Raw genomic sequence first — 25,482 nt, 5'->3', positions numbered from 1 at the left:
CACCAGTCACCATATTGTTTGTATGGGATCAAAAATCAACGGTGAAGACGCCATAATTAATCACTTATACCCCATTAATGACCTACGTAAATATGATAAGGACCAAAATTACCGTAACATATATGATTCATCTACACTTAAAGATCATTTTAAATTGTGAATGTGAGTACAAGTGGAGATTTATTAACAATTCTGGAAGAGATAATGGTCTAAAATCTTACGGTATGACACTATGACTGCCTCAGACTCCTTTGTTGCAAATTTAGATTCTTGTTATTACAATTAATGTAGACAAAGTCATGTTTGTGGATTTTGATGGAATGTAGTGGGATTGGAATTGAGATTACACTCCATAAAACATGTATTTTGTATATATATTGTGGAAATGAAAGTAGGCCATTAGTCTTTATTCTCTTACCAATATAGACAATGTATTCTACTTTATTTCACTACATTTCTTTGATTTCCTTACCAATGATGGCAACATACTTGCTTGTTTACCAATAATAGCACCGTACTTTGAATTGCTTACCCATAATGTCAACATTTTCGCATTTCCTCGATGATTCGGACAAAAGCATTTCCTAAATAAACCTTCGTGGGGCATGCTTAGCATGACCCTTACACAACCTAGTATATATATATATATATATATATATATATATATATATATATATATATATATATATATATATATATATAATAAAGGATGTGTTATAGTCTTTGAATAACAAATCATGTAGAAAATGGAGTTTCTACGAATCGAATTTATGGTCTCTATCGTATTTCACTAATGATATCTTTTCGACAAATTTTACGATTGGTCCTTATGCTTTAAGGTCTCTACCGTATTGGATTGGTGACATGTTTTAAATAAATTACATTATTGGTGGATTGGTCCTATGATACATCATACATACTTATAAACCTAACATTTTTTCTTAAATCCCATGCATTTAAAACCCCATAAAAATTTGACATCACCTCATGCATTTGAAACCCCCACACCGTTTCACCTTCAAAGTAATTAATCACACATAATCTCATTCCAAGAAAATCACACACTCTATAATTTCAACACCTCATGTATTTCAAACCTTCACACCATGTCACATTCATTATATATGTAGTTATATTAGTACATTTTTCTTACAAAAAGTTGTCATTTGGTTAAAGATATTATGATTCAAAAGTTTTCATATAGTTGAAGCATTCACGATCCAAATATGATGATTTGAAGAAATGGGTTGTGTCTTATCGATGGTAATTGTAATATGTTTCTTTTTTTCAACCAAAACAAATGAAGTTTTTCTATACTTTCTTTATATTCAATTTCTCATTTGACCTTTATATGTGATTTGTATGTATTACTTAATCTTGAGTGTGACTCTCCAAACATCAATGTTTTTCTTGGAATATCTTTCTCATTCTTCTTTTTCAAGAAAAGCATTTTGATTGCAGGTTAGTGAAGAATTGTCATTAAGTTTCTATGGTTGAATGGTGTTCAATAAAAAAAGAAGATTCAGAAAACGGATATAGGTTTTTTTTGGTTGAGCAAAGTAGACGAATGTTAGTTTTTTCTTTTGATTTAAACGTATATTTATTTAACATTTTTGTTTATATATTCAACCACCCAATGGTCTTATTTATTTGATTGTAGTTTTCTATTTTGATTATATTTGTTTTATATTATTTTTTTTAGGTTATCCTACACAACATATTTTACAATACAATATTTAAAAGATAACATAATTTTTAACATTTGATATGTAATTATAAGGACTTATCATGATATTTTCTTCATATGAAAGTAATTTATCCATATTACTACTATAAGAATTACATATGATATTTACAAAAATATATATTATATGTGATTTGTTTAACATATATATGCACCTATGTATGCTATAAATTTATAATTAAATATATTTATGTTTAATAATTGAAGGGATTAAAATGATGCATCAAAACCAATTATTTAGATGAATATAATAATAATAATAATAATAATAATAATAATAATAACTAGAAAAGATTTCCCACCGTTGCCGGGGTCAGAATGTATTGCTTTGTAAAGTAAAGTAGCATGTTGAATTGTATTGAGAGTTTTTTTACAACCAACATAAGTTAGAGGACCAAAAGTGACAAAAAAAAATTAACAAGAAAAAGGAGTAAACATACATAACCTTAGGGACCAATCTTGCCAAGTTGTTTGTGAATAAAGGTGAAGGGTGTAAGTAGTTTTTTAAAACCAACATAAGTCGGAGGACTAAAAGTGACAAAAAAATTAACAAAAAAAGAGTAAACATACATAACCTTATGGACCAATCTTGCCAAATACTTAAGAAGTTTATTATTCCTTACTTTTTGGAAAAACCTAGCACCAAACAAAGGGTAACCAAATATTTCATGAGGAGTAAAACTGAAAATTTTTTACCACTTTTTTTATTACGCTATTTCTAAGTGATCCATTTTCCATATATTCAATAACAGTAGCCAAAGTTTCAGCAGCTCCATCTAGTATAACTCCATAAAAAATAACCACATTTGGATGATGAAGATTTGAAAGGATCCACGCTTCTGTCCAAAAATCATTCGTTCGGACAATTAGAAGTCGACGAATATTTATAGGAGATAAGTTGAAAAAACAATTAACAGAAATTAACACTTCTTTTTCGTTTTATATAATCATTAAAGAAAAAAACGAAATCAAAGTCATTTACCTTCTCGTTCATCACCAATACCGTTCAGTGAATTAAAATAACCTTCATCACTATAAAAAAAAAAACCACCACCACCGGTGTGCTTCATTCTAGACGATTACAATCAAAGTATCGAATACTTTTCCCACGATTACAATAATATTGTTGTAGTTTCTTTCAAATTACGATTCCACTCCAAATTTCGGAGTTATAGCGGGCAAAATTAACTAATTTCTTTTCATTTATGATTATCCAAGAAACGATCTTCATCGTTCTAGTTTCAATCATGGAAAACATCTATTACATCCTTATTTAGTACACTTAGGTTACTTTATTGTTGCCTAATTACTACTAATGTAAATAAAAAACTTCCAATATAGATCTTTAGGAAACGATTGATCCACATTTGTTATTGTGTTTTTCAACCTTTTAGTGTTCTCAATAAATATATATATATATATATATATATATATATATATATATATATATATATATATATATATATATATATATATATATATATATATATATATATATAAACGATTGATCCAGTTTTTCAACCTTTTAGTGTTATATATATATATATATATATATATATATATATATATATATATATATATATATATATATATGATAATGTAAGAACTCAAAATTTGGTAGGAGCATTCTTGAACATCTCTTTTAAAAGATGGGTGACGGAAATTAATTTAGTATTTTCTCTTTTAATTATATGTAATTATTTCTAAATTTACGGAGCTTTCCAAAGAAGGGCCAAAATAAAAGGGTTAAAACTGTAAAATGCAAAAAGGAGGAGTAGAAACTCACCCGTCCATTGAATTTTGCAACTCGCCTCACGGGCCTAATCCGTCCCAACAGCAAGACACGTGTCGTCAATACAATAGCTGGATTTGTTTATTTTTATTTTGTTTTTGTTTTTGATCAATAACTATTTTCTTTTTTGAAAAAAAAAATATTTATAAAAAATAAAAGTTTTTAAAATTTAAGACAAAACTGTAAAAATGGTATATATATATATATATATATATATATATATATATATATATATATGATTATATACAAAAACGTTTTTTTCTAAAACATTGATCGTGTAGTTCACGCAAGCAATTTTTTAGCGCGTGAAAAAGTCTTCTTCCACTCTCACCGCCTATATAGGCCAATGCATGTTCTCCACAAAGCCAAACATGTGGCTTCTTCTCCGTCTGTGTTATATGATCCCTATCCATAGTTCATTTCCCCATAAAGCTTTTTGAGACAACTACATATCAATACCTCCATACCTCCATCTATGCTTCATCACTATCTCTATCATCTCACCACCGCTTTCGCCTATTTCACAAATTAAAGACAACGATTGAAGAGCCAACGTCTCCCATCGCTTCCTATTTTCTCCCTTTTTCTCCTCTTCCACCGCAGGCTCAAGACGTTTCTTCCACCTACCTTGATGTCGATTTCCCTCCACCACATTCCTTCCTTCAACATTGAAGATTATGAAGGGAGAGGCACATGTGTTGATTGTATCGATGAGCCAATTCTAACCTTGGGTACTTTTTTTTCCTTAAAATGCCTCCTCATCATTTTTTTTTTCTTTTACTCTATCTGTTCAGGTTCACTATCAAAGAGGAGACCGAGCAGAGCATGACGGCATCACTCTCCACCTCTTTTGTCTCTCAGGTAATTATCCAGCAACTTTTTTTTTCCGTTTCTTTTTTGTTTTTTCTTTGATTATAAGAGATCGAAATCAGATGAAGATAGTTTGGTGTTCTTATCCATGGCGATCTGATCAGCATGAAGCCTTGCTGACATCAACTATTTCATGCTTCAAACTAACAACACTATCTTTTCTGTTTCTTTCCCTTTATGCATCAACAATGGACGTTCATTAATCAATCGAATCAATTGCTGGTGGCTGTAATTGCTTTAGGTGAACACAAACATCTCAAATTATTTTCTAGGGTTAAATTTTTTTTTTGTGCCATAGCGGAATTTTGTTAAATGTTGCTTATAACTGAATTACTCGATGTTTTAACAAATAATGATGCTCAAAACCACCTTCTTCTATGCTACAAGAATACACTCAGGATTTTTTCATCATTTATCCATCAAAGACCCCTTTCCTAAAATCTTTTTTATTAAGGCTTAACTGAAACTCATGATTTTTGTATTTTTTTCGGATATTTAGTAATCTCTCTCTCTCTCTCTCTCTCTCTCACACACACACACACACACACACTTATGGTTTTCCATACCGATTGTTTGACTTTTGAATTCTACTTGCTTTTGTCATGTTAAATCTAATCTTGAAATTTAATTTTTAACAGTAGGATGAAAGCTTACGGGTTCTTTAGAAGAAAGTAGTTCATCAGAGTCTGATGAAGAACAAAGGAAGGTATAATCTTTTATTATGTGTACATTTTTGCATATGGGTTGCTTTGCTCAAAATATGGTATCTTCGTTAACATTTAAAGAAAGCAGTCAATTATCCATCTAATGGTTAACTTTCTTATGGCAGACAGAGTCAAGATGATGGAAAATGTCAACATGATCTTTATGAACAACCTAATTTTCAAGGGTCAAGTATGATCAAATCTATAATATTTTTTTATTCAATAATGGTATGTTAGCCTCCCTTACACATTCACTTTTATATACTTTTTGCGGTGTTTGTAGATCGTGGAGTTGGTGCCCCTCGACTTCCTTTTGAAGTTCCAGAAGAAGAGTAACAAACAAACAATTGTTGGTGCAAAGGGATCCTTGCCAGGAGTGAAAATCAGAACTAAGGTATCTTATATAACTATTTGGTGGATTAGTGAACTCACTTCTGTTTCTAACAGTATCTTCAAGAGACCAAGCCTCATCCCCCTCCAAATAACATTTAGTGTTTGTTTACATGTATATAGAAAACCATGTCATTTGGAGAAGTGGTCAGATCAGATAAATTCTTTTATACGTGATGAGTTTGACAAGATGCTGAAGTCGCTTGTATGTTGTCATATCCGTACATGGACTTAATACTCTATTTCATAGTTGAGTGTAATATATGCACAAATATTGTTTTATTTTATAGGCCAACTTATAATCTGAGTCACAATCTTTTATCATACATAATTATTAACTATTTTTGGAGCAAGATTCTTGTGCAAAGACCTTTTCTTCTCTACAAACCCATTTATAGATGGTATCAAACTTTAAATAAACGCTGCAAGAAGATAAAATATGAATTGGTTTGGCATTTTCAAGTAAAAGGATATTTACTCAAACTAAATAAACACCAACATCCAAACAGGTTATGTAATTCCCAAGCAAAAAAATTATTAGTTTAAACTAAATACATAAAGAACATTTATTTATTGATATCTTCTTAGGAAGGCATCCGTGTGTTTTGTTGCTGGAACAACCGCATGTTTCCCGCACCGAAACATGTATGTCTCTCCATGCTGCTATATTGTACTATACTCGCCTCCTGCATTGTTGTTTCTCATTTGATTAAAGGTTTGCTCACATTAAATTATTGAAACTTACATATTTTACATAATTTTAGTCTGCGTGTTTTTGGAATTACGACAAATATGTTTGTCTATTTTCATTGTTTTACACATGGGTTTTCCTGTTGGAATCTTTCAGGACTGTGGTTTTTCGGAGAGTTAGTTGGACCACGGAGGCTATACACAACATTTCTCAAATATTTAATTATTCTGCTCAAGATTGAAGAACATAATCTCTTCGTTGGGAGCAACTAATCCAACCCTTCAGTCCTTGACGGTCCATTTCGCCAGGTTTCTTCTTGATTTATTTTAGTCAAATAACTAAAATTTAAGTCGGTAGAGAGTGTTGAGCTCATATTCATTTGATTTAAAGACCCATATAAGCCAAATATTATTATTCCAAATGTTAAAGTCAGAATCGTATTTAACTATATACTAAGCAAAACTGCTTGTACATAGAAACATGATTAATGCAAGTGGTTGACATGCTTAATTAATTTATGTAATTTCGGCTATGCTGGCACTTATATCAAATCTCTTTTTGAGTATATTTAAACTTGGACCTACGATCACCAGTCACCATATTGTTTGTATGGGATCAAAAATCAACGGTGAAGACGCCATAATTAATCACTTATACCCCATTAATGACCTACGTAAATATGATAAGGACCAAAATTACCGTAACATATATGATTCATCTACACTTAAAGATCATTTTAAATTGTGAATGTGAGTACAAGTGGAGATTTATTAACAATTCTGGAAGAGATAATGGTCTAAAATCTTACGGTATGACACTATGACTGCCTCAGACTCCTTTGTTGCAAATTTAGATTCTTGTTATTGCAATTAATGTAGACAAAGTCATGTTTGTGGATTTTGATGGAATGTAGTGGGATTGGAATTGAGATTACACTCCATAAAACATGTATTTTGTATATATATTGTGGAAATGAAAGTAGGCCATTAGTCTTTATTCTCTTACCAATATAGACAATGTATTCTACTTTATTTCACTACATTTCTTTGATTTCCTTACCAATGATGGCAACATACTTGCTTGTTTACCAATAATAGCACCGTACTTTGAATTGCTTACCCATAATGTCAACATTTTCGCATTTCCTCGATGATTCGGACAAAAGCATTTCCTAAATAAACCTTCGTGGGGCATGCTTAGCATGACCCTTACACAACCTAGTATATATATATATATATATATATATATATATATATATATATATATATATATATATATATAATAAAGGATGTGTTATAGTCTTTGAATAACAAATCATGTAGAAAATGGAGTTTCTACGAATCGAATTTATGGTCTCTATCGTATTTCACTAATGATATCTTTTCGACAAATTTTACGATTGGTCCTTATGCTTTAAGGTCTCTACCGTATTGGATTGGTGACATGTTTTAAATAAATTACATTATTGGTGGATTGGTCCTATGATACATCATACATACTTATAAACCTAACATTTTTTCTTAAATCCCATGCATTTAAAACCCCATAAAAATTTGACATCACCTCATGCATTTGAAACCCCCACACCGTTTCACCTTCAAAGTAATTAATCACACATAATCTCATTCCAAGAAAATCACACACTCTATAATTTCAACACCTCATGTATTTCAAACCTTCACACCATGTCACATTCATTATATATGTAGTTATATTAGTACATTTTTCTTACAAAAAGTTGTCATTTGGTTAAAGATATTATGATTCAAAAGTTTTCATATAGTTGAAGCATTCACGATCCAAATATGATGATTTGAAGAAATGGGTTGTGTCTTATCGATGGTAATTGTAATATGTTTCTTTTTTTCAACCAAAACAAATGAAGTTTTTCTATACTTTCTTTATATTCAATTTCTCATTTGACCTTTATATGTGATTTGTATGTATTACTTAATCTTGAGTGTGACTCTCCAAACATCAATGTTTTTCTTGGAATATCTTTCTCATTCTTCTTTTTCAAGAAAAGCATTTTGATTGCAGGTTAGTGAAGAATTGTCATTAAGTTTCTATGGTTGAATGGTGTTCAATAAAAAAAGAAGATTCAGAAAACGGATATAGGTTTTTTTTGGTTGAGCAAAGTAGACGAATGTTAGTTTTTTCTTTTGATTTAAACGTATATTTATTTAACATTTTTGTTTATATATTCAACCACCCAATGGTCTTATTTATTTGATTGTAGTTTTCTATTTTGATTATATTTGTTTTATATTATTTTTTTTAGGTTATCCTACACAACATATTTTACAATACAATATTTAAAAGATAACATAATTTTTAACATTTGATATGTAATTATAAGGACTTATCATGATATTTTCTTCATATGAAAGTAATTTATCCATATTACTACTATAAGAATTACATATGATATTTACAAAAATATATATTATATGTGATTTGTTTAACATATATATGCACCTATGTATGCTATAAATTTATAATTAAATATATTTATGTTTAATAATTGAAGGGATTAAAATGATGCATCAAAACCAATTATTTAGATGAATATAATAATAATAATAATAATAATAATAATAACTAGAAAAGATTTCCCACCGTTGCCGGGGTCAGAATGTATTGCTTTGTAAAGTAAAGTAGCATGTTGAATTGCATTGAGAGTTTTTTTACAACCAACATAAGTTAGAGGACCAAAAGTGACAAAAAAAATTAACAAGAAAAAGGAGTAAACATACATAACCTTAGGGACCAATCTTGCCAAGTTGTTTGTGAATAAAGGTGAAGGGTGTAAGTAGTTTTTTAAAACCAACATAAGTCGGAGGACTAAAAGTGACAAAAAAATTAACAAAAAAAGAGTAAACATACATAACCTTATGGACCAATCTTGCCAAATACTTAAGAAGTTTATTATTCCTTACTTTTCTGGAAAAACCTAGCACCAAACAAAGGGTAACCAAATATTTCATGAGGAGTAAAACTGAAAGTTTTTTACCACTTTTTTTATTACGCTATTTCTAAGTGATCCATTTTCCATATATTCAATAACAGTAGCCAAAGTTTCAGCAGCTCCATCTAGTATAACTCCATAAAAAATAACCACATTTGGATGATGAAGATTTGAAAGGATCCACGCTTCTGTCCAAAAATCATTCGTTCGGACAATTAGAAGTCGACGAATATTTATAGGAGATAAGTTGAAAAAAAATGCAACCACTGTAAGGGAAAAATAGTAATTATAAATGGATGTCCCACCAACTGTTCTTCCTTAGATGATCTACCAACAATCCAACTTTTGTTGATTCTTTTAAATTTTAATAAAGACATTTGATGGACGCCATCTTCCATAATGTATATTTTCATATGTTCCAGATCCTAATTCTTTTACTTCTTTGAGTCCAACATTCAGGTATCAATGCATTACTGAATGGCCCATCATTGCCTCCATTATCGGTTGCAATATTCTGTAAAAGATACGGATATACATCAACGAAATGTTAACTACCTATTACTTTAAATCTGGATATTAATACCTGATAGAAAAAGTGCATACCTTGAGATCAGAATATGAGAGAGTAATTTCAGCTTCTGTTGCACTGCATTTAACCCCGACAAATATTAACCATGTGTTTTGGTAACACAACACATACATATCATTTATGATAAAAATAGAAATATAATTCAAAGATGGAGAAGTGAAGATACTTTCATTGGTTACTTATGGCTAGAGCACGGTTTGATAAATCGATGCATAATCAACATAGTTCTTATGAATTATGTTCCTCCTGAAGCGTGCCCAACATTCAAGCTTTCAGACTTAAATTCAACATCTCTCCATTGTACTTACATGAGACATTTTCTAATTCCAAAATTAATGTACCTACAAACAAATTAATAAATACAACCAATTATGGGAAATAATACAACAAACATGGTCTTTAATCTCAAAAGGCAAATTGACTTGAAGATCAATATTGTATTAGAATAATGACTGTACTCAAAATAAATCTTTAACTTCTACAATCATGAATAACTCTGGAAAAAAATGACAAAATAACAATAAATCTGAATGGTAAGGGAATTACCCTTTCACTGAATTCAATCTTAATCCTCAACTATAATGTGTAAATAAATGGATAACCAATCAGGTTCGTTTTATATGTCCTTCGTTCAATATAGGAGTTGTTAATGCCCTCAACACTTTGATAATAATATCTCCTAAGAGCATAAATCACTACTTGTTTAGTTGGTGAGTCTTTGATACCTCCCCAAATATCTGTTTCGACACACGCTTTACATTCTAAGAGGGAACAAATCAAACAGTTGGTGTGCATCTTTATAGATTAAAGAAGATTTTCAATATTAAAGCTTCTTGTATCAAGATTCCCCTGCCCTCCATGTCCATATCCGACCGCGACCACCACTGCTCATAAAGCTTAATTTAAAACTGGAAAATAGACAAAAAAGATGATGAATTTGGCCAGAACTTTGACAATTATAGTAAATTTATTCTTCACAATTTATGTAGTGGAACTGAAATATCAATCATTTGGAGCACAATCGTACCTGAAAGGTCATGTTCCAATTGCAAAGACTCCATTTACTTTTAACCTTTCTTCTCCCTAGTATTTGAAAACATTTAACAAAATTCTTTAGACCATGAGTGTAAAGAGATTGAGTGAATAATATACCTATTTGTTAAAATTGACTTTAAAACTTCTTACCTGAAGAACCAAGTAGTTTCATTTTAGCATACAGTGCAGGGGAGATCCAAAACATTGGGATTTTAGGTTTGGGAGCTCCGATTGTCTGGTCGCCGCTGCACGAAAAGGCGTCAAAGTTGTATCAATGGTTGAGTCAGACGTTCGTGGTCAACCCTTTTCTTATTCACGCGGAAATCGATTTGTGTCGGCTTCTTCCGCTGAACAGAATACAACTCATCGATAACAGAGTAGAAGGATGTTTCTGATGGGTTTTAGCCATAAGAACTTTCCTATGTGCGCATGCAAAACCCTAATGCTTGGATCTAGGCTTTCTAATCAAACATGCTTTGAATCCAAGACTTCTAATGACTATTTAGGTGTAATAACAATATTGAAACTGATCTAGAATCATACCTTTGGATTCCTTGTTGATCTTGTTGTCTTGGAGCTTCTAGAGTCACAATTGTCACTCCTCTAGTGGCTTACAAACACCAAATAGCAAGGAGGATGATTTGGGAGAGAGGAGAGGGGAGGAATTCGGCCAGAGTCTCTCTACTTTAGATGGGATACCGAATTCCCTCAGCCATAGGGTCTATTTATACTTGTAGACTCCTTAAGGGTTACAGCTCAAACCCTAATTGGATAACTTAGACTTTAAGTTAATCCATATCCTTACCTTAGATATCCTTTGGACGATTTTGGCTTATCCAAGCCCTAGAAATCGTCCAACCTATCTTCCATAAGGATTTATAGTCTAAAGTGTAACTATCAAGCAATTGACAGTTTATACCCTCTTATTTAATTAATCTCTTTAAGTCACCAAATTAATTCCAATTAATTCTATGACTTATATTAATCAAATAACAATATATTATTCTTTATATTATTCTCATAATATACTAATAATATTTACTCTCTCTTAATAAATCATTCTATCAAGTTGTTATGGTGAAGGCAACCCAAAAGGACCATGCACAATCGGGTCAAATACTTGCCTAATATAGTTGCAGCCTTAGACACTATTCCAACAGTCTCCCACTTGGATAAGTCTAGTAACTATATGCGCAGGTACATTCCGATTTGCAATCGTAGCTCTCAAAGACGCTGTCAAACTCTGATCTAATCAATCTTGTCCTTTAGATAAGGGATCGTACAGTCCTCTGTTAGGTATCATGCTGACAATACTATGGAATAGTTAGTCTAGCATTTGGTTTCTCGATCTCCGATTTATTTGACATAGAACTTAATCGAACACATCAATTCAGTTCTGACCGGGCTCGGCCCATAAGTCAAATCAAATCATCGAGCAGCCGAGATATCACTTTTCCCTTCTTAGGATAAAAGTTACAGATAAACTTCGACTTATATGCATTTACTTATTCATTAACCAACTACACACAACAATGCGTTTTATAACATCGAGTTACCAATGCGTTTTCGCATTATCAATGTACAATCAATTAACCAATAACAAACCATATATTTAGGTTTTAAGACTATATGATATTATCGTCTTGCGATCACCCATTTACTATCACATTCCATAAGGTGATTCCAGCAAGCGCGGGTTTATTCCAATGCTCAAACCTAGTTCATAAGCACTCATGAACGTTGCAGCAATCTTTTGCTATGTCTAACACCATTTAGACACTCTACATACCTATTCATGACAATCTTCATTCATATCTACTTCCAACATATGAACGAGTGTGGACTATTTGAACAATTCGATTATTCTTAATAAACTCAATTATTCTGGAAGTCAAAACATGCAAAGTGAAACAATAGTTAAACAATTAACATATGACAGTAACATTACTTATAAATAAAACTCCTTTATTTAATCATCAAATGTTAATTACATTGATCTATTACACGTTTCTAATACTATCTAATCTATGCTAATATCATCCTTCAGCCCAATACTTCTAGCATGCTGCAAATGCTTAACCCTACTCAGTCCCTTCGTAAGCGGATCTACTGGGTTATCTTCCGATGATATTCTCTTCACTATGAGTTGTCCTTCTTCTACACGATGTCTAATGAAGTGATATTTTATGTCGATATGTCGTGATCTACCATGATCTCTCGGTTCCTTGGTCAAGGCAACCGCTCCCTTATTATCACAGAAAATCTCCATGGGCTCCTTTATGGCAGGTACAACTCCAAGATCACCGATGAAGTTCTTTAGCCATATTGCCTCCTTCGACGCTTCGCTCGTTGCGGTGTACTCTGATTCGCACGTTGAATCAGCTACGGTTTCCTGCTTGGAACTCTTCCAAGTTACTGCTCCTCTATTCAGGGTAAAGACCCAGCCCGATTGCGAACGGTAGTTGTCCCTGTCGGTCTGAAAACTGGCGTCACTATACCTTCGCACCTTCAAGTCATCACTCTCTCCAAGGACTAAGAACCATTCCTTCGTCCTCCGAAGGTACTTAAGGATATTCTTCACCGCAACCCAATGGGCTTTGCCTGGATTCCCTTGATATCTACTAACCATGCTCAAAGCAAAGGCTACATCAGGGCGAGTACAAGTCATAGCGTACATGATTGAGCCAACTGCGGAAGCGTATGGAACTCGGCTCATTTCAGCTATCTCAGCTTCGGTACTCGGACTTTGAGTCTTACTCAACTTGGCATTATTTTGTATCGGTAATTCTCCATTTTTCGAGTTTTCCATACTAAAACGTTTTAGTACCTTCTCTAAGTAAGTATTCTGACTAAGTCCTATTAGTCTCTTACTACTTTCTCTTACTATCCTTATTCCCAAAATGTAGGAAGCCTCTCTGAGGTCCTTCATAGCGAAGCACTTCCCGAGCCAGGACTTAACCTCCTGCAAAGTCGGGACGTCGTTTCCTATGAGTAATATGTCATCGACATATAGAACGAGAAAGCTTACTATACTCCCACTGGCTTTGACATATACACACGATTCATCTTCACTTCGTACAAATCCAAACTCTTTGACTTTCTCATTGAAGCAAAGATTCCATCTGCGAGACGCTTACTTTAGTCCATAAATGGACTTCTCAAGCTTACACACTCTATTCGGATGCTTCGGATCCACAAACCCTTGTGGCTGAGCCATGTAAACATCCTCAGCCAACTTCCCGTTAAGGAAAGCGGTCTTGACATCCATTTGCCAAATCTCATAATCATGAAATGCGGCAATAGCTAACATCACTCTAATAGATTTTATCTTCGCAACTGGTGAGAAGGTCTCTTCATAGTCAACTCCGGGAGTTTGAGTAAAGCCCTTCACAACTAATCGCGCTTTATATGTGTGTACCTTTCCATCCACGTCGGTCTTCTTCTTGAAGATCCATTTGCACCCAACGGTCTTACGTCCGGGCACATTATCAACCAAATTCCAAACCTGCTTATCATACATGGATTGGATCTCGCTATCCATTGCCTCTTTCCATTTCGTAGACTCCGGACCTACCATGGCTTCCTTATAGCTATTAGGTTCATCAATGTTTATTAGTGTACTATCACTAATATACGTGTCCCCTTCGGTAATAATATGAAAACCATACAACTGGGGTTGAAACCTAACTCTTTCGGAACGTATAAGAGGTAATGATATGTCAATTGGTTCAAACGGAGTTTCCTCCTCGGGTTGAGCGCCAGCGGTTGAGGTTCCTTCATCTATTGATTCTTGAATCTCTTCAAGATCGATTTTCCTCCCACTGTCTCCTTGGCTTATGAGTTCTCGCTCTCGGAAAACTCCTCTCCTCGCAACAAAGACTACATTGTCCTTCGGTCTATAGAAGAGATATCCAAAGGATTTCTGCGGGTAGCCGATGAAAATATATCGCTCACTACGAGGTTCGAGCTTGTCGTGAGTATCTCGTCTTACGAAAGCCTCGCAACCCCAAACCTTGATATGTGCTAACGAAGGAGCTTTCCCCGTCCACATCTCGTGAGGTGTTTTGACAACCTTCTTAGTAGGGACTCGGTTAAGGATATGGGCGGCAGTCTCTAAGGCATACCCCCAAAAAGAGATAGATAGCGAAGCATGACTCATCATAGAGCGAACCATGTCCAACAAAGTTCGATTACGCCTTTCTGCCACACCATTCAATTGTGGTGTCCTAGGTGGCGTCAATTGTGAAACTATTCCACACTCCTTGAGATAATCGTGGAATTCAAGACTTAGGTACTCTCCTCCTCGATCGGATCGAAGCATCTTGATCTTCCTGCCCAATTGATTCTCCACTTCATTCTTAAACTCTTTGAACTTTTCAAAAGTTTCTGACTTTTTCTTCATTAAGTAGATATACCCATATCTACTATAGTCATCGGTAAAAGTCACGTAGAAGCGGTTACCATCCTTCGTGGTAGATCTAAACGGTCCACACACATCGGTATGTATGAGGTCCAACAGACCCTCACCCCTTTCGCACGTACCAGCAAAGGGTGACTTAGTCATCTTTCCAAGTAAACAAGACTCGCATGTGTCATCTTCCCTAAGGTCGAATGACTCCAACACTCCATCCTTTTAGAGTTGGGCTATGCGTTTCGTGTTGACATGTCCAAGACGACAATTCCATAAGGATGCCTTATCCATACTATTGGAAGAATCCAAGTACAAAACATCATTTCCTAAGTTATCAACAATCATAACAGTTTCATAAATTCCATTACATGGTATAGCTTCAAAGTAAAAGATACCATTTAGATAAGCTAAAATAGAACCATTCTTATTATTAAAAGAAAATCTAAAACCTTGTCTAAACAAACCATGAAAAGAAATGATTCTTCTAGCCATTTCTGGTGAATAGCAACAATTGTTCAAATCTAAAGATAAACTATTCCTAAGCACTAAAGAATACACTCCAATCTTGGTCACAGGCGACGATCTTTTGTTCCCCATGATTAGATTTATTCTTCCATGCTCCACGTCTCTACTTCTTCTTAGTCCCTGCACATTAGAACAAATGTGATAACCACAACCGGTATCAAGAACCCAAGAAGTATTATGGGAATCATTAGATTTAATTGTATATATACCTGCGAAAGATGGCTTGATCTTTCCTTCCTTGATGGCTTGCAGGTATTCCGGACAGCTTCTCTTCCAATGTCCTATCTTGTGGCGGTGGTGGCACTCTGCCTCCTTCGGATTAGAGCAGGGCTTAGCGGGATCAACTTTGGTCCCACTAGAAGAGGCACAATCTCGGGCTTTCACCTTGCGATGGTTCTTTGACGAAGCCTTCCTCTTCTTTCCTTTTCCTTGTCCTATTGCCAAGACAGGAGCAGCAGGCGGATTGGGAGTTGGTGCAACAAACTTGTCCTTGAAGTTGCTCTCAGCGACCCTCAAGAGACCTTGGAGTTTGCTTAGGGTGACCTCTTCTTTGTTCATGTGATAGGTCATCCTAAATTGATTGTAGCTCGGAGGCAAAGAGTGAAGCACCATGTCAATCGCCAAGTCTTCCCCAAAGTCAACATTTAACTTGTGAAGGCGGTCGACATACCTTTGCATCTTTTGCAAGTGCACGGTAAGAGATTCTCCATGACCCATCTTAGCGGAAATCATGTTCGTGAAAATCTCATAACGCTCTTGTCTCGTGTTTTGATGGTATCGCTCCAATAAGTCTTGATGCATTTCGTATGGATACATGTCCTCGTAGGACTTTTGGAATTTGGAGTTCATGGTCGCGATCATGATGCAATGCACTTTCATTGAATCACGCTCGTGAGTTTCGAAAGCGGTGATTTCGGCGGGAGTAGCGATTTCGGGGTTGATTTTCTCGAGCTTCTCATCGAGGACATACTCCTTATCCTCATAGCCAGCAATCGTGCGAATGTATCTTATCCATTCGCTAAAGTTCGTTCCATCAAAGGTGACCTTTTGACAAAGGTTCATCAAAGTGAAAGAACTTGCAGCAGCATTGTTAGCGTTCGACATCTACAAATAGAAAGGACAAAGATAGATTAGAGTATGAATCCCTAATTATCACCCAATAAGAAGAATTAGGGCTAGGATCCAACAACAATATTTACACATTAGAAAAGGGATGCCGTAATCTAATATGCAAACAATTTGAAGGTAAGTGAATGACGATTCACTAATTCTCCACCATGAAAAACATAACTTTAAGTCCTAAATGTATTGAGAATTCCTAGGTTTGGATGAGATTCATTGAAACTTTTCAATGGCATGTTTAAATCTCGATATGCCCCTCTTGTTTGTGATTGGGATACCGAGGATCACAAAGCGGGTGTGAATTACCATGCAAATTCACATGGTGCCTTCATTGTAACGATCACCTATTCGATGTGCCGGTAAACCACACACGCTCCATCGAACTATGATAAACAATGAATCACCCTTTGCGTCCTTCGCTTAGAACCAATTAGTATGCCGGTAAACCACACACGCTCCACTAACTTCTTAGCAAGGTGTAAAGTGTAATTTCATGGGATTGCATCAATTCACTTTTCCTAAAGTAACTAAGATTGGGAATTTTAATAAAACATGTAGTTACTTTGTATTTCTTATTATACTTTTAATGAGAGGATGAGGTTGCCCTATCCTACCCGTTCGGCTAACGACCCTCCACCAATCAAGCGAGCGGTGGGTGTGAGTGTACACCCATTAAGCGCCATTTTATAGGCCGCAACCTTATACCCACCTTATAGACCGGCTTCGTGAATGAGGCCTACTAACCGTAAGACTAGCATTTAAGTTATACATACATACATACATATATATATATATATATATATATATATATATATATAAATCTTGTAATATTATATTAGTATAGGGTTGTATTTTAAACTTGAGGACAAGTTTTAAACATTTAAAACATAAAGGATCAAATAACAAATAATCAAAATCACATAATTATCTATATTTGATTAATAATTATCATATAAGGAAATCAAATATTTTATTAATTGATAATTATCTTCAATTAGATCAAAAATATAGTCATATATATCACAAAATCGTATTAGGGTTGATCTAATATGATTAAGGTAATTTTCCATAAGATAAATATGAAAAAAAATCCCGTTTTTGGCTAATCCTGACGCTCGGACTCACCAGGTACACAAAAGGGACTCACCGAGTCAGGCCTACTCGCCGAGTCCACTTTGGAACTCGCCGAGTCCATGTCTCAGAAACATAAAAATCGAATTTTTCAGTTTAGTTTCATACAATCAAGCAACAATTCAATGAAAACCAAGCTAGGCTCTGATACCACTGATGGGTTTTAGCCATAAGAACTTTCCTATGTGCGCATGCAAAACCCTAATGCTTGGATCTAGGCTTTCTAATCAAACATGCTTTGAATCCAAGACTTCTAATGACTATTTAGGTGTAATAACAATATTGAAACTGATCTAGAATCATACCTTTGGATTCCTTGTTGATCTTGTTGTCTTGGAGCTTCTAGAGTCACAATTGTCACTCCTCTAGTGGCTTACAAACACCAAATAGCAAGGAGGATGAATTGGGAGAGAGGAGAGGGGAGGAATTCGGCCAGAGTCTCTCTACTTTAGATGGAATACCGAATTCCCTCAGCCATAGGGTCTATTTATACTTGTAGACTCCTTAAGGGTTACGGCTCAAACCCTAATTGGATAACTTAGACTTTAACTTAATCCATATCTTAGATATCCTTTGGACGATTTTGGCTTATCCAAGCCCTAGAAATCGTCCAACCTATCTTCCATAAGGATTTATAGTCTAAAGTGTAACTATCAAGAAATTGACAGTTTATACCCTCTTATTTAATTAATCTCTTTAAGTCACCAAATTAATTCCAATTAATTCTATGACTTATATTAATCAAATAACAATATATTATTCTTTATATTATTCTCATAATATACTAATAATATTTACTCTCTCTTAATAAATCATTCTATCAAGTTGTTATGGTGAAGGCAACCTAAAAGGACCATGCACAATCGGGTCAAATACTTGCCTAATATTTACTCTCTCCTAAAATTTCTTATTTTTGAAATCAAACATAGTGAGGCGGTGGTGAGCTTCGTCTCCAACGGTATGGCTGATGGTGAGAAACGTATGAAGCAGAAACATGAGAAGAATCCAGAACATGTCGATCTGATGGAGGATTGTCAACACGTGCACACTGAATACAGTGGGCAAAGATAATGATGCGGTGGATTGCTAATACAAAGGCAAACGAAGCACGTGGCAAGAAACGGGAATGGGAAGGAATGAGTAAGCAAAGTGGGTAAAGCAGGAAGAAGCCACGATGCCTCCACTATGCAGTCAACAATGAATGGCAAAAAAGAAAATAATTTTTTTGGTCCAATCAACAATAAGAACTGTTGAATTGGGAACTCAATATTAATATAATTATATAATAATAATAATAAATACACATTTCCAAGTACTGTATTCATTTGAAACTCACAATACAACTTAAAAGTTTTCTAATTTATGTATATTTATTAGTTACAACTCAAGAGTTTTTAACTTATTATTATTAATTAGTAATCACTAATAACTTTTTATTTTATTTTCTTTTATAAGGTTGTAAAATTTTGCTAATTACAAACATTAATGTATTTGAAGAGTTTTGTCATTTAAATATTAAAAGTTAATATAAATGTTATAATAAATGTTTTAGTGTTTTTATGTTATTAAAAGTTGTAGTGTTTGTTTTTTATATATTTTTTATTATTCATTGTATATATATATATATATATATATATATATATATATATATATATATATACAGAGAGAGAGAGAGAGAGAGAGTCAAGATCAAATAAAAAGATAATTTTTGGTAGGAAGGTAAGAAGTTTTTTTTCTATATATTTTTTTCGCGAACAAACAAAATGAATCATTAAATGATTCATTTGTAAGATGATTTCCAAGAAAAATTTGTCAAAAAAACATCTTGATGATTCATTTATATAATGATTTTGTTGTTATTCATTAAAATTGTCATAAAAGTGAATTTTTTCTTAATTTACTTAAAAATGAATCATATAGATGTTTTTTTGAGAATTTTTTCTTGTGAATCATCTTACAAATGAATCATCTAGTGATTCATTTTTTTTGTTCGTCAAAAAAATATGTAGAAAAAAAACTTCTTACCTTCCTACCAAAAAAAATTTCTTACCGGATCTATATATATATATATATATATATATATATATATATATAATACAAATGTTGTAATAGATGTTTATATATTTTTATGTTACTAAAAGTTGTAGTGCATATTTTTGTTCATACATTTTGTTACCCGTTTTATATAGATTATCATACGTTTGATATATAATTTACACAAGTTTAAACGGTTTATAAAATTATCAAATAATTGTATATATCACAATGAATTAAAAATTAAAACTATAATCATCATATCATACTATATTATAAATGAAACATTTTTTCTTTCACCATATTCATTTGAAACTTTCAACTTTTCATATTTCCATACAATATACTTAATTTATTAACTTACATATGCTTTTACTTGTAAACATTATCATAAATGGAAATTTCACATTCATTTTTGTATTTTTATGTTACTAAAAGTTGTAGTGCATATTTTTGTTCATACATTTTGTAACCTTTTATATATATATATATATATATATATATATATATATATATATATATATATATATATATATATATATATATATATATATATATATATATATATTATCATACGTTTGATATATAATTTACACAATTTTAAACGGTTTATAAAATTATCAAATAATTGTATATATCACAATGAATTAAAAATTAAAATTATAATCATCATCTCATACTATATTATAAATGAAATATTTTTTTCTTTCACCACATTCATTTGAAACTTTCAACTTTTCATATTTTCATACAATATACTTAATTTATTAACTTAAATATGCTTTTAATTGTAAACATTATCATAAATGAAAGAATTTGTTACTTATCAATATGATATACTTAATTTGTTAACTTCAATATATAGTTAAACAAATAACATATATTAATATATCAAATAAACTTAAATTTTTAGTGTAAAATTTAAAACCTAAAGTAAAATATCAAATAATGTTTAAAAAAATTCAATATATATTTTTTAACATAGTTAAAAGGAAAAGATAAAATATAATAATAATAATAAAACTTAGATTGATAAATCGAATTAACTAAAAGATATCTGAAAACAATATTCTAACATTAATTTTTAACATGTACCGCACAACACCTTTAGAACTCGTCTACTAGTTAGCAAAAAGTATAATGTCGAAGGCGGCCACCAATTGTGCATCATTTTAAAATCATAAGGTTGTCTCCAACCGTATTAAAAAAAAAAAAAAAAAAAGGACCAATCGTGCACCATTTTAAAATCACAAAGGCCAGAAGTGTAACTCTTCTGATAATTGTCCTCGGCAAAATACTTTTTACAAAGGATGAGGACTAATTATAAAAATTTGACTTTCTTTTATAAAGTAAGAGGAATAAAGCTAGCTCCGACCTTCTTTCAATATTTTTAATTACGTAAAATATTGTGAAATTCGTTATGTGAAAATGACTAATTATATTTTATAGCCTTCATCAACATAATTATTGACGGATCTTTATAAACTTTAATGAGGTCTCTGTCAACTTCGCCACTTCTATTTTTTTCAATAGGCATATCTTTTGTTTACAAAGTATGACAACAAAAAAGCTATATTTAAAGATTCATAATATTATTTTAAAATTTGAATGAGAATATATATATATATATATATATATATATATATATATATATATATATATATATATATATATATATATAAAAAGTTGAAATCGGTTGACAACTCATATTTTTTCGAAAATCCGAAAACTAAAAGTGAAGCGTTGGATCAAAAGTAATTCATTATGAACATGATCGTCATCTTACAAATCTTATTTAATATTTAATTTTTGTGTTATTTAATATATTAATATAAATATCTAAAAATTTACATCATAAATCAAATTTTCATAATTTTATAAATATAGTATTTTTTTGTTATTTATAAATGCAGATTTTTTAATTTTATTTATAAAAAGCATGAATTTTTGAAAAAAAAGTATATATTTTTTAGAACAGCAATTTTTTCTAAAAACTAATTTTTTTCTAAATAAATGCATTTTTTTTCCTAAAAAACTATAATTTTTCTAATGAAAGCTATATTTTTTTCATTAAAAAACTGCAATTTTTTCTTAAAAACTGCACTTTTTTCAAAAACAATACAAGTTTTTTTAAAGAAAGCTATAATTTTTCTTCAATATTCACTACAATTTCTTCCATATCTATAAGAAAAATTAAAAAAAAAATGATTGATGCAAAAACACTCACAAAAATACATATGAGATTTTCATGTGATTAACATATAAATCACATGCGAATCACATTTACATATGACATCATATGTAAATCACATGCGATTCACATATAAATCACATGTGATTTACATGTGAATCGCATGTGATTTACATGTGAATCATATGTGATTTACATGTGAATCACGTGTAAATGTGATTTACATGAAAATCATATATGACCAACTTGTGATTTATATGTGAATTATAGATTATTTATATGTGAATTACATGTGAATCACGTGTATTTGTGATTTACATGTGACCTTTGAGTGTCAAGTAGGATGCTTTATATCTTTGGTATTGTTTTAAAAAAACTAGTTATCATGAATTAGCAATAACTCAGTTGAAACATGGAAGACTTGGCAATTAACACAATTGAGCTTAAAGAACTAAATAAAAAATACTCCCTCCATCTTATAAAAACTGCACCATCTTTAGTTTTGGGAAAAATTTCAAGCTACAATCATCTATTTGCTCAGTATCCTTATGAAAAGCTATTGATGTTTTGATTTCGGTCGACGAAATTCAGCTATTATCTCATCATCCAATGCTATTTTAGACGTGTGAACGACATTCCATCATTCTTTCAGCTAGGTTAAACTTCGAGAAAAAAAAAGTAGACAAAATTGCAAAAATGGTTGTAGTGGTGTTGATTCTGATGGCATATGCGGAATTAGAAAGATCTAGTGAATCATCATGTAAAATTCAAGAACACAAGGAGTAAATAAATCTTTGTAAGCTCTTATTAGATCTAGAAAGATTATACAAATGGGTTTGTATACAATTTCTCTCTCTAGTCTAACACTCCAAAATGGACTCTTACATAATGGGAGTCACTCACTTCCTATTTATAGGAAAAGACTCAACCCGTTTACACATACAAAGAGGAAAGCCTAAAACATTACATCCAAGCATGACTTTGCACCCTAACAATGACCCCTGTTGTATGCAATTTTTTGGGGTTTCAGTCCAAACCTCGACTTTTTTGGATTCATGGTCCTTTTGGTTTAGTTTGTACGTAGAATTGGTCTCCCGACTTAACTTCCGTTAAGTTGTTGCTATTAACCCCCTCCCACATGAAGGTATATTAGTCTTTTCACTTATAAAGGACCATTTATGCACCTGAAAAAAATATATCCTTATTTGTTTTTTTTTAAATAAATTAATACCTTTTTCTTTTTTTTAATAATTAAAAGAGGTCTCTCTCTCTCTCTCTCTCTCTCTCTCTCTCTCTCTCCCTAAACCCGCATTTATCTAACTTCCTCTCTTTAAAAATGCTACTTTTTAAAGGTTTCTTGAAGGAAAAATGATGGTGACAAACTCACAATCATCAAGTGTTGTAATGGAAAGAACCACCGGAGTTGCGACGGTCTCAACGGCTACGTCAAAGATGGAGGCAATTTATGAGAGGTTGTACCACCTGGCCAATGATAACGCAATGGTGTTGTTTTCAGTAAGCGGTTGTTGCAAGGACCATGCAGTGAAGCAGCTTCCTCTTGGCTGGGCGTCGGCCCTACGGTGGTGGAACTTGAATGAGAAACGACGGGGTGGAGATTCATGCTTTACTCTATTGCCTTGCGGCGGGGAACGACCAACAACTGCCAATTCCAGCCATCTTCGTTAGTGGCAAGTTTCTTGGAGGAATTGAAACACTCATTGCTTGCCATATCAATGGCACCCTTTGTGACAACCCAAGTTGTCCGGTTACATTTCTCCGTTACCGTTAACGGAATATTCCACTGTTCAAAAGTTCCGTTAATGAGAAGTCTTCAAGTTTAATAAACATTTCAATTGTGTATGTTTATATGCCGTTAAGTCGTGATAAAAGGAAATAAAATACATAGCACATATTTCCATTTACTTGGAAAATATTAGTTTATTATTACGACCACTAAATCGGGTGCGACCAAAAGTCCCGTTTAACGGCAGTATCGGGTAGACTTCCACTGTGTCCCAAGTCAAAACCCTATATAAGGGTGAGTGGAGTCTATTGGAGACTTTTTACACTCTCTCTCTAGACCCGTTTTCGCCCCGAAACCGCAACCAAACGCTTCCAAATAGTAAGTCCGCTTACCCTAGCTTATTCTAAACATATTGAATTGAGTTTATAGCCCAAAAATCGGACTTAGAAGCAATGAAAAAGGAGTTTACGGCCTAAGAACCTCCTTAGGCCGTAAACACCCAAAAGGAGGCCAAAATGACCCAAACTTGTCCCTATACGCTTGGAAATAAATTAAGGGGATTGCCTAGGAGTTTTTAAACATCAAAACACAATGATTTAGGGGACAAAAGAGAGTTTACGGCCCAAGCACAAGCTTAGGCCGTAAACACCTCAAAATCATGTTAAAAGGCCCCAAAAACACTCCCAAACCACCCTTAGGCTTCATACATAATTTAGGGACTTGGTATTTTGGGTTTAGATCACTAAAACACATCAAAATGAAGGATAAAAATGAGTTTACGGCCCAAGCACATGCTTAGGCCGTAAACTCCCCAAACATGCCCAAAATGTTGGTTTTTGTCCCCCAAATGGCCTTAGACTATTTCTATAAAATGCTAGGAAGGATTTAAGGACTTAAACACAATGAAATGAGGCTTGATTTGGAGTTTACGGCCCAAGCAAGTGTCTAGGCCGTAAACTCCCCAAAACCCCCTCAAATGTTGGTTTTAATCACCCAAAATAGCATCAAACTTCATAAGAAAATTCTAGGAAGGCAATAGGGGCTTAAAACTTCACTAAACTCAAAGGTTGAGAGTTTACGGCCGTAAACTCCCTTGGGAGAGTTCCTAGGCCGTAAACTCTTGTTTAGTACCCTTAGAGGCCTCAAATCCACTCATGCCCTTTAGGAAAAATGCTTAGAATAATTCAATGAACAAGCTAGAAGCATCAAACACCCAAGAATAGAACCTTGGGAGTTTACGGCTGTAAACTCCCTTAGGTTGGGCCGTAAACTCCTTGTTTGGTCCATGTTGGTGTTTTAAATCCATTTACACACTTGATATGTGAGTATAGCAAAGTCCCACAACTGATAAGAGACCCTTAGCACCCGTAAACGTTACTCGGGACCCCAAACACTCAACCAAAAGTGTTTTCCACTCCTTTGAGTGTGTATAAGTGTTTAATTAGTATATTATATGCTAATTGTATGTGAACATATGTTATCATATGTTAAAATAGGTCCTTGTGTGTGTTCAAGTCCTTGCGTGACCCCGAACGCCCAAT

General features: G+C 32.9%; 1 long non-coding RNA gene across 5 annotated transcripts; it reads left to right on the top strand.

The window, feature by feature from the left end:
• The first annotated feature begins 3,939 nt into the window (after positions 1–3,939).
• On the top strand, positions 3,940–6,778 carry LOC145012480 (uncharacterized). 5 transcript variants are annotated; one of them, XR_013664533.1, is made up of 6 exons: positions 3,940–4,397; positions 5,048–5,112; positions 5,236–5,300; positions 5,394–5,504; positions 6,089–6,215; positions 6,348–6,778. It is a non-coding gene; the product is annotated as an uncharacterized LOC145012480 (long non-coding RNA). The 5 variants fall into 5 exon arrangements; XR_013664532.1 differs by having other exon boundaries at positions 5,045–5,112; XR_013664529.1 differs by lacking the exon at positions 3,940–4,397 and adding an exon at positions 4,409–4,647 and having other exon boundaries at positions 5,045–5,112.
• Positions 6,779–25,482: the final 18,704 nt, after the last annotated feature.

Source organism: Lactuca saligna, chromosome 8 (genome assembly GCF_052625555.1).
Source record: "Lactuca saligna cultivar CGN05327 chromosome 8, ASM5262555v1, whole genome shotgun sequence".
NCBI classification, from domain to species: Eukaryota; Viridiplantae; Streptophyta; class Magnoliopsida; order Asterales; family Asteraceae; genus Lactuca; species Lactuca saligna.
This window is presented reverse-complemented; position numbering and strand designations above follow the sequence as displayed.